At 39.7% G+C, this 9,482-nt stretch overlaps 1 protein-coding gene and 1 long non-coding RNA gene across 2 annotated transcripts in view; one reads left to right on the forward strand and one right to left on the reverse strand.

Moving 5' to 3' along the window:
- Positions 1-9,482, forward strand: part of LOC116669450 (up-regulator of cell proliferation-like) — a gene marked incomplete at its 3' end in the record, with an annotated part of 108,003 nt that overhangs the window by 991 nt on the left and 97,530 nt on the right. The gene's annotated exons all lie outside the window — the stretch shown is intronic.
- Positions 317-9,482, reverse strand: part of LOC116669398 (uncharacterized) — a 12,632-nt gene continuing 3,466 nt past the window's right edge. Inside the window, exons 3-4 of the long non-coding RNA XR_004326770.1 lie at positions 574-650; positions 317-480 (exon numbers count right to left, since the gene is read on the reverse strand). This is a non-coding gene — a long non-coding RNA (uncharacterized LOC116669398). The remainder of the gene's footprint in view (positions 481-573; positions 651-9,482) is intronic.

Raw genomic sequence — 9,482 nt, forward strand, 5'->3', positions numbered from 1 at the left:
TATTTGCCCACACAGTTACAATACCCACCTCCTTTAGTCGCATACACAAGGTAAGACGTCACACATAAAAACAATGATTTGCGCATTCGCTTTTTTTTTATTTTTTTTTTTTTTTTTCTTTTTTTTTTTTTTTTTTTTTTTTTTTTTTTTTTTTTTTTTTTTCGGCAACGATCCTTCAGACAACACTTTGCTGGACCTTTTAATATTTGTTTTTCAGATTTACCTGTGAAGACAGAGGGACGTTGCTTTGCTTCGATTTCATTGTCGCAATCCTATGATGCTGAAAGTTACTCAGTCCCAGGATTCAGTGCCCCAACATTCACAGTGCTGGAGTCCTCTGTGACCAACTGTCTCTCTGTGTGTTGCAGGAGTAATCTATTTGCAGTGTATACCTTACAGAGTTATCAGGGAGTGAAAAGCCAAGAGAAACAGTCTCCTGGCCAGCACTGAGAACTGTTACTTTTCCTGGTGGAGGAACATCTGTTATAACATAAGAAAAGTACATCTCAGTATCTCCTCTCACTTACAGAATTATAGTATGAAATTGGATCAGTTATTGGTATTCACACTTACAGTCGACTGTGGTGTGGGGGGACTGTTCCCTCCTTCCTCACAGTAGGAGTTAAGTAATCCGGTACATTATAGAGGTCCTTAGAAATTGAGAAAATGTTTACATTTTAAAGTGCATTGAATCGTTCATAATTCATTTGCAAAGTTGAAAAGACAACATGTATTTGTCTTGTACTTTTTTATTGTTAGGGTTGTAAAAACAAGCGTTTACCTCATCAGAGTTATCCATTGTGGGTGTGTCTCCGCCATCCCAAACTGGTCCAGATTATTCAAAACTGCTTCTCACTGTACTATAAAAAAGAACTCTGTAACACCTCCTTGACAAAATGCTGCTACACTACAATATAGACCAAAACCAAAATCAGTGACAGATAAAGGCTAGATAGAACATGCTGAGTCATGCTACTGTTCTAGACTATGGAAAGCAACCTTTGAACACTAAAGTTCAGGTCTTAAAAGAAGGAAAACAAATCACTGACAAAGAATGGTTGCTTACCTTTGTAGATTATCCATTGTAAGCTTATATGTTCCTTTATCCAGGAGTCTGTATCTGCAATATATTTAGTTAAATGTTAAGCATAAGTCCTGACAGCAAAGCTATGTACTATAATTCCCTGGCAATGCAAAAGCCTGTTGCAGGCTTCTCCTCCTATCCTGCCACGTGAGAGTTACTTTCTGTTTCACTTACTAAAAATCTTTTGGTTTCTATAGAAGTGAAACCTGTGTGTGTCTGGTGTTTTCCGCTTGATGTAGGAAAAACAGGAGTGAGGGAGTCTTCTAACTTTTTGTTTTAAATAATAGGTGTGTTTCATTTTATGCTTATATTTTGTGATTCATTAAATGGATGCATTAAAAAAGATGCTTTGCCTTAGAAGAGACATGAATCTGCATAATATTAATTAAAATTAATCTCCTCAGTAACAAGTCTTTTTTAAGTATATATGTTAAGCCTATGACATAGTTAAGTTGTTGTAGGGACATGGGCCATCCTCTTGTACTGAACCACAGCCAATAGGCTGGTTCACAAACCACAGCTTGAAGGCGCGGTTGTGTTTTTCAATCAGCTCATGGACCATTATATATGTATGTTGTATGTTGTAGTATGTGTTGTTGTTGTATGAGTATGTATGTGTGTGTGTGGTGTGTGGAGCATATAGTATGTATTTATTATAATGGCATGTCCCATTTAATGGATGAATTGTCATGACATTTGGTACAGATTGGTAACCAGAGGAGGAGTCCAAATGTGTTTGTGACCTCCTGACTTTCCAGCCATATTTTGTGTGCCATGCAAGACTGTTTAACGGTCTATGGTGACATGTGTCCACAAGTATTGGACGGATTACCACCCATTTATCTTTGGCGGCCTCTTAACGATTGCTGTTGCACCCATTCAGCTAAAAAGTTTCGATTGTTTAATATTTCATTAGCGACCAAATAACCTCAAAACTCATTTATTTTCCATCAGTCTCAGTTGTGACGTTGCTGTGTCAGGTGCTATTTAGCCAAACTAGCATGCTAACCAACGAAGGTAACGTTAAGCTTTGAGTTTGTTTGCATGTTTAAGCACTCATACATATTCAGAATGTTTTAATCACACTGAAAACATATAAAGCCAAAACATTTTATGAAGACGTAGAAGAGAAAAACATACCTCAAAGCCCGTTGCACATGGAAAACATGTCAATCAACTCGGAACCCGAAGCAAAACGATGCGCGAGACGGAACCATGGACGGAAACGGCCCACCACGTTTTATGCATAAAGTAAAAAATGATGGTTTATGTCTCATCTCTAACCATGTGGCCAGAGATATACATATATATATGTATATATCATATAGTATATATATATATTTTTCATAATATGTATATATATATATATATATATATATTATAAATATTTATATATATGTATTTATGGATATCTAACTTTTCTATTTGAATAATTTGATATATTTATTATAACATCATGTTATCCAGTGTGGCTGGTATCTATGTGGAGAGGTGTTATTTTAGTTTAATTTTTCTATGCCATAAATATTTTTAGTAAAATATTCGTTTTATAATTCTCCGTGCTATACTTCCGTATAAACAGGAATGAACTGCTGCTTGGGTACTTTTACAGAAATACCGACTTAGCGATGAGATAAGGCACAATTTGGCTTGGATATCTTCTAAAGGTAAGTGTATCTCATTACAGGGATAAATACACAAAGTATGGACGTTTCTCCGTAACTCACAGGGTACACTGACCTATGCTTTGGGCTAGGAGCGTTAGCTAGCTAGCTAGCTACTGTGTGACCAGCTAGCTAGCTAACGTAGATCAGCTAGTCGTTTGTTACCTCAGCACGTTACTCCGAGATTCAGTCCCATAGTGTATTATGAGATTTAAAAGTTGTTTTTGCTCCGGGAAACATTTTATCATTCCTGGAACATGGGAGACATCTGTGGGATCACAAATACCACTTGAAAATGCATCATGCTGCTGGTATTTGGCTAAAAGTTAAAACCAATGCTTTACGCAAGGTTTGCGTGAGCAGCTTCATGTCACCACTGGGCTAATGTGGTTAATGTTTAGCTAGATAGCCCGTTTTTAGCTCGTGTTGTTTTTCTGACATGTATACTTATAAACCTGAATCGTTTAAAGCAATAACAATAGTCTCCCTTTCGTGGGAAGTCGCCACTTGATGCTGATACGTTAACGTTACGTAAGGGAATTCACATCCACATTTTTTTGTCCAACAACCAGTGCTAACCTACAGAAATTCAGTTAACAGCAGTGACGTGCGGTGATGTCAGAAGAGGGTAGGCACTGAGTTATGAAAGACAGATTACCTAATTTATTGTTAGGCTAATATCAAAACGTTACGCACAAGCGCGGCACACAGCGCGGTCGATAGCAAGACATTTCCAATTAATCTATCAATCAAAATCAGTCTAATGTCATTATATAACATTACAGCAACCGCAGGCTACAGTGCTTAACAGAATGACGTCATCCAATAGAAAGAGTGAACATAGAGAACAGTAAAATCAGAAAAGGTCTCAAGAAACAAAAGAATGAAACTGTCCCACCACAGCTACGGATTGAAAGCCTGATTCAACAGATATGTCTTCAGTTTGGATTTTGCAGTGCACGTCACTGGTTAACAGTGATATAAAGTGGCAAATAGAAGCTGAGATAGAAGCTTGCCATTTTACCTAATCAGTTATCAAAATATAAATCAACTTAAAGTTGCAGTTTACTTTTGTTCTTAAAAAACTACAGGATCTGAGATGTGTTCTGAAACTTTGTAAAGTTGATGGATATCAAATAATCAGTATACCCTGTATGATAATCATGGGTTTTTCAAGCTAAAATGCAATTGTAAGGATCTGTTGCTTTGCTTGTCTTATGAAATTTGAGTATTATTGGGTGTTGGACTGAGATTCTCAAGTGGTTAGAAAATGTAATGGAAGTGTGAATTATTGTGGGATTATTTACTGCTTAACTGTAAATCTTTTAGATAAACAATTTTTTTTTATTTGAAAACATAATAACAGATTATGAGATAATGAAAGCAATTGTTGGTGTAGCCAAGAGTGAGCATCTGTGTGTTTGCTAGAAGGAATCATTACCACATATTAATTCTGTCTACGACCTTTATTTCCCAGCACTATCCACGAAACATGACCGAGCCACAGCCAGCCCAGGAATGTCCTCTATCCAGACAGCCCCGGTGCCACTGACTCCACCCGGCTGTCGAGATGGACCCAGTGGAGTACACCCTGAGGAAGCGCCTCCCCGGAAACTCCCCAAGAGACGGAACGATGTCTACGTCAACATGAAGACTGACTTCCGGGCTCAGCTGGCACGCTGTCAGAAGCTGCTGGAGGGTGGGGGTCACAGGGAATCTGCGTTCACGGCCTGGGCCTGGCACTCAAACAGGGCCATCAACATTGCCCTTCAGCTGCAGGCCAGCAGCCAGGGGGCGCTGCAGCTGGCAGCCAACCTCCACGGTGGAGCTCGTGGACGACCTGGAACTGAAGATCCGGATGGCCGGGGCCCATGACGCGTACGCGCAATAACTCGGCCATTCATATTAAGGTGTTCTACCCTACCCGCAGTGAGCATAAGAGGATGATGTGTCGGACAGAGGTTGACCATGAGACCAATAAAACATTGTTGGCTTGGGGGGTGGAAGATCTACTTTGACTGCGAATGGGCATGCTACTGTGATGGAATACTCCAACTGGGACAACTTTAGTTGATTAATATTAAGCTTTTGCCAGTGTCAAGCCTGTTGCAAATTGTGGCTGTTTTTTCTTTTTTACTTTGCATGTTTGACGCAACAAAGGTGTAGGTGAAATCTCCATATTATTTAATAGTTACTTCAGGGCTGTGCCAAATGTAAATGAAAACATTAATTTTAAGGGTATGTGCTGTAAGTGTTTCCAATTTCATATCGGTTTTAAAGATACAATTAATTTAAAAAACTGACGAATCCTAATTTAAATTTCAGCAGGTGTTGTACTAAATGTCCACAGATAGTCAGTAGTTAAATCTATTCAAATTTGGTTTTAGATTATTGGACTGCAGGTGGTGTGCAACTGCTGTGTTAAACTCCGCTGACCTGAATAAGACAAAGCTAATGAATGAAATGGACAGACTTCCCCATGTTGTTTCATCTATCCTTTCTTATCCAAGAATAATATTTGTATTTAAATAGCAATTGTACAGTGATAGGACAAACAATACAAAATAACAGGAAAGAAAACATGTGCAAACATCCTTAAAAACATCTTGCACTGCAACATGATTTTGAAATACGAAAGAAACAGGAAGAACACTCAATCGGGCTGAAAGAGTTGAGCATCCATTTTATAGAAGCCTCAAGTTCCCAGGACTAACTAATGCTTGCCTGCTTTTTGATGACGTACAATAATGGAAGGGAAAAACAGTGTTAACGTCAGTCTGGAAAACTGTTTGTAATTACAGCCTCACAGGATGTAAATTGTAAAAGCCAAACAGATTTTTCCAGGCAGTCTGGCTATCAGTGTAGAGACTGGCTGAGAGTTGGTTGGCAGTAACAAAAACACTGATAATGCAAAACAGCTCAAGTTCTCATGTAACCATCCAACCACCTCCTCCCGACCTCTTGCCCCAATTTTCCTGTAACTGATTCTCGGATAACTTTACAGTCATGCGTTTTCTCAGGAGCATGCAATGTGAGACTAAAAGCTAGTCGGGTGCATATAAAGACAGCAGCGTGCCAATGCAAATGATGGAAAAGTAGCTTTGTAAATGTATTACACAAGAGAACATGGAATGAGAGCCCGACTAGATTTTTAAAGATACTGATGCTAAAAAATACGACTGGAGCTTAAAAGTAAAAAAAAATCTGTATAAATAGTAAACACAACTTACAAATGTATAAAAAAATTCATTGAAAAAAAAATCAAGAGAAGAGACTGTCTGTGAGGCATAGTTGAAAAAAATGGTAAAGGCTTGTGGTGTGAGGCCTCATTAGTTTTTGCTTTTGCGCAGTGGTATTGGAAATGGATGCCCTGCTGCGAACTCACAGACCTCAAATTTCCAGGTGCAATCAATATTTCTGTGTTTTACAATTCACTCTAAGAGGTGACTGTCACTGGTATAGATTTAAACTTGCAGTCTCTCACCACCACACACACACAACACACACAAGTACAGACACACACAAGTGCAAGAGAGTGCCAAAGAACAGCCTTTTGGAGCAGTGCTTTGCACAGGACCTCATTGTGGTCAGTATGTGCTTACAACGTCCCATGTTTCACATTACATCCCAAGGTGCAATCATCTCTGTCATCAAAGCTTAGCGGGACCGTCCTCTCTTCCCACTTCTCCCCGTTGGTGAGGATGGCTGCATCTTTCTCTCTGTCCGCACTGCTTCCAGCAGTCAGCGTGCCGGTCAAGTGTTCCTTCTCTTGCCTTCAGAAACGCAAATCAGCTTCATCTAGAGCGGGTGATCAGCTGACATCTTGCTGACAAGCTGTGCATCCAATAGAAGGAGATGCACTTTGCCCGCAGAAAGTTGACATGGCTTGAAGCAAATCTGTTGCCGTGGACACCTGCATGTTCCCTCCAGCTCTGCTGCACTTGGTGGGGGGGTATATCCTGAAAGAAACATGTTGCACTTTTCTTAATTTGGAAATATGATTTTTTTGTAAAGGCATTCCTCCTCTTTTGACTCAATCTCAAAAGCCTGTGCAACATGCTATTTTCCTCTTCTAAAAGTAAGCAAGCTACATGCATCTGAAGGTTTCATGCCATTTCCTTTGGCTTGACATCCACACAATCCGATAGTAATCTTATTGTCTTGTTTTGGTATGACGATAAACAAACTTTCCAGTGTAGTCAACATTTTATTAAATTTTTGCCTTGGTTTTCATGTAAGACCCCTGTTAACTGTTACTAATGATGAAACTAATATTTCAGTGCACCATGAGCCATGACAGAGTTGTTCATTCAGCGTTGGTTTGTCCATCACAATGCCTCTGCTTGGACCTGAATCATTTCAAAGGCCGTGCTGTCACAATGGAGTAATCTAAGATCAAGCTGTGCAACAGCACCAGTGCCCACAGCGGTGTCACGAAAGGCTTAAGGTTACACTACAATGTCCCATGCATCCTCAGTTTCTCTATACTGCAGAAAACATTTAATTACAAGAAGCTAAACTTGAGCTCAAGTGTGACCACGATATCTTAAAAGAAGGTAGAAAACATTACTGAGGCGTTTGTCCTCTTAAAAAATAATTAATTGATATGCCCATCAACAGAAGGCGATCAGAAGAATCCAGCAAACCTTTTTATTGGTTAACTGCGCTGCATTTTGATGCAACAGTTAATCAAAAATATGTTGTGCTGCACAGCAGAAATGCAACCTTTTGTATCACACAAGAGCTAGTAAAAACCTAATTTATGCTGAGAGATGAACAAATTAGGAGGTCTTTGACAGCAAAATTGCTCAGGGAGCCAGCCTGATTGAAAAGAGTATAGTATCTAAATAAATATTAAATCGGAGAGAGCGGTGTCCATGACAAACGTTAATCTTTCCACAATGATTTAAAAAAAATTACATTTCTTTGGAATGTGAATGAGTTTATTCAAGCTGATGTTAGATATAATATTTTTCATACTATTAAGGTGACAAAGGCTCCCAGTAAAACATAGCTGCTGTGTATTTTTTGAGTGTATCTGTAACGGCTGTAACTCACTGGTGTTGAGGTACGCAGCACAGCATTGATGCTGAGCAGGTTTCTGAGGGAGTTATCTATGGCTGTGCAGCGCTGTGGCGGTGACTGAGGCCCGTAGCAAGCTGAGGGCCTGTTGTAAGAGATATAACCCAGACTGCACCTCTTGGGCTTGCTCCGATCCCTTGCCAAAAAAAAAGAGGGCAAGAATTTTTTATGGAAGCTATACGTAACAAAGGAAGCAGGCAATCAGCTCAAAGAGGGGTTCATAGTTGACTACACACACAAAAAAGGCAGCAAATGTCATGAACTTAAATTATGTTTCATAGCTAATCTACATCTGCAGCCAGCTGTTCTTAGTGGTTACTTACATTTTCTTTCTCCCAGATTTCAAAGTCAACTGTGGTTTGGGGCACAGAACTGACTCTGACAGGGCGATCCTTCTCTACAGGCTTCTAAGAAAAACAGAGAGTATGTCAGTGTGCTTTTTATCCAATGGTGCATAAACGTTCAGTATGGTGATTTCAGGACCACATATAAGTTTTAACTCTCCTCTTTGATAAGCTTATAGTTAGTCCTGGCTCAGGTTTACATAGTACCAGCCCTTAGTTACGCTGCTGTAGGTTCAGACCACCGAGGAGTTCCTATGACACACTGGCTCAGCTGATCTCTCTCTCACTCCGTCTGTATGCATTGATGTCCAATTAAGCATGTTACCAACTAAGCTTCTTGTGGAGTCCTGTGGAGTGGTTTCTCGCCCCAGATAGCTTGGATTGTGTGGTGAGGTATTATTCTGTCTCTTCTTTCTTTCTAAGCCGTGTAATATGTAGTGTGGTCAAAACCTACTCTATCTCAAAGTGTCCCGAGATAACTTGAACTGATATGTGACACTATACAGTGATATTGAATTGAATTGAAATGAATATCTGCGCCTGCTCTTAGATCGACTGCATGCATACATTTTCCTCTCACCATAGCGACTTTGCGGCCGTGCTTCCTGATGAAATGGTTCAGGACCCTAGGTCACAGGGGCCTCCGTGGGGAAGGTAGGCCTGGTCGGGTCCATTCCAACACCATCAACAGCAGGGCAAGCAGTCCTGCAAGACAACAAATAACACAAAGCAGTCACTCAAATGAAGTATCAAGAAACAGAAAGTAAGCAAAGCAGTACGTATTAAGGGAATAACCATTAACTAAGGATTATAACCACTCTATGGAACGTAGCAGTGAAGCTGATTGTATTCTATTACCCTTTTTACACCAAAATGCATGTGCAATTAAAACACCGGTAAACCTGCTAAAAAAAAGAAGCAGATAGACTTATTTCTAAGACTAATTAAATTCACTGCTTAGTTTGAGAATTCAGTACCGATACAGACTGCAGTGATAACACATCTCTGACCAGTATGTGAGCAGTCTTATCCTGGGATCACGTACCTTTCCAGCCTGGCTGGAACAAAGTCTCTAATGAAACCACCACACTTGTTTGAACCGTTAATTCAGAGGGGTACAATTATATTGAGTTTAAAGCCCAGACAGTGATTATATTTGTGGGTTTGTCTTCTTTAACTTGGCAGTCAAACAGCACTGTTAAATATTAACAAGACGAAACATGATTTTTATTTATAAGTGATTCCATTATATTGTTCCTACAGAGCCCAGCCCTCCTGTGCAGATTACAGTCTACCAGGTCAGCAGTG

The sequence above is a fragment of the Etheostoma spectabile genome, chromosome 19, assembly GCF_008692095.1.
Source record: "Etheostoma spectabile isolate EspeVRDwgs_2016 chromosome 19, UIUC_Espe_1.0, whole genome shotgun sequence".
NCBI classification, from domain to species: Eukaryota; Metazoa; Chordata; class Actinopteri; order Perciformes; family Percidae; genus Etheostoma; species Etheostoma spectabile.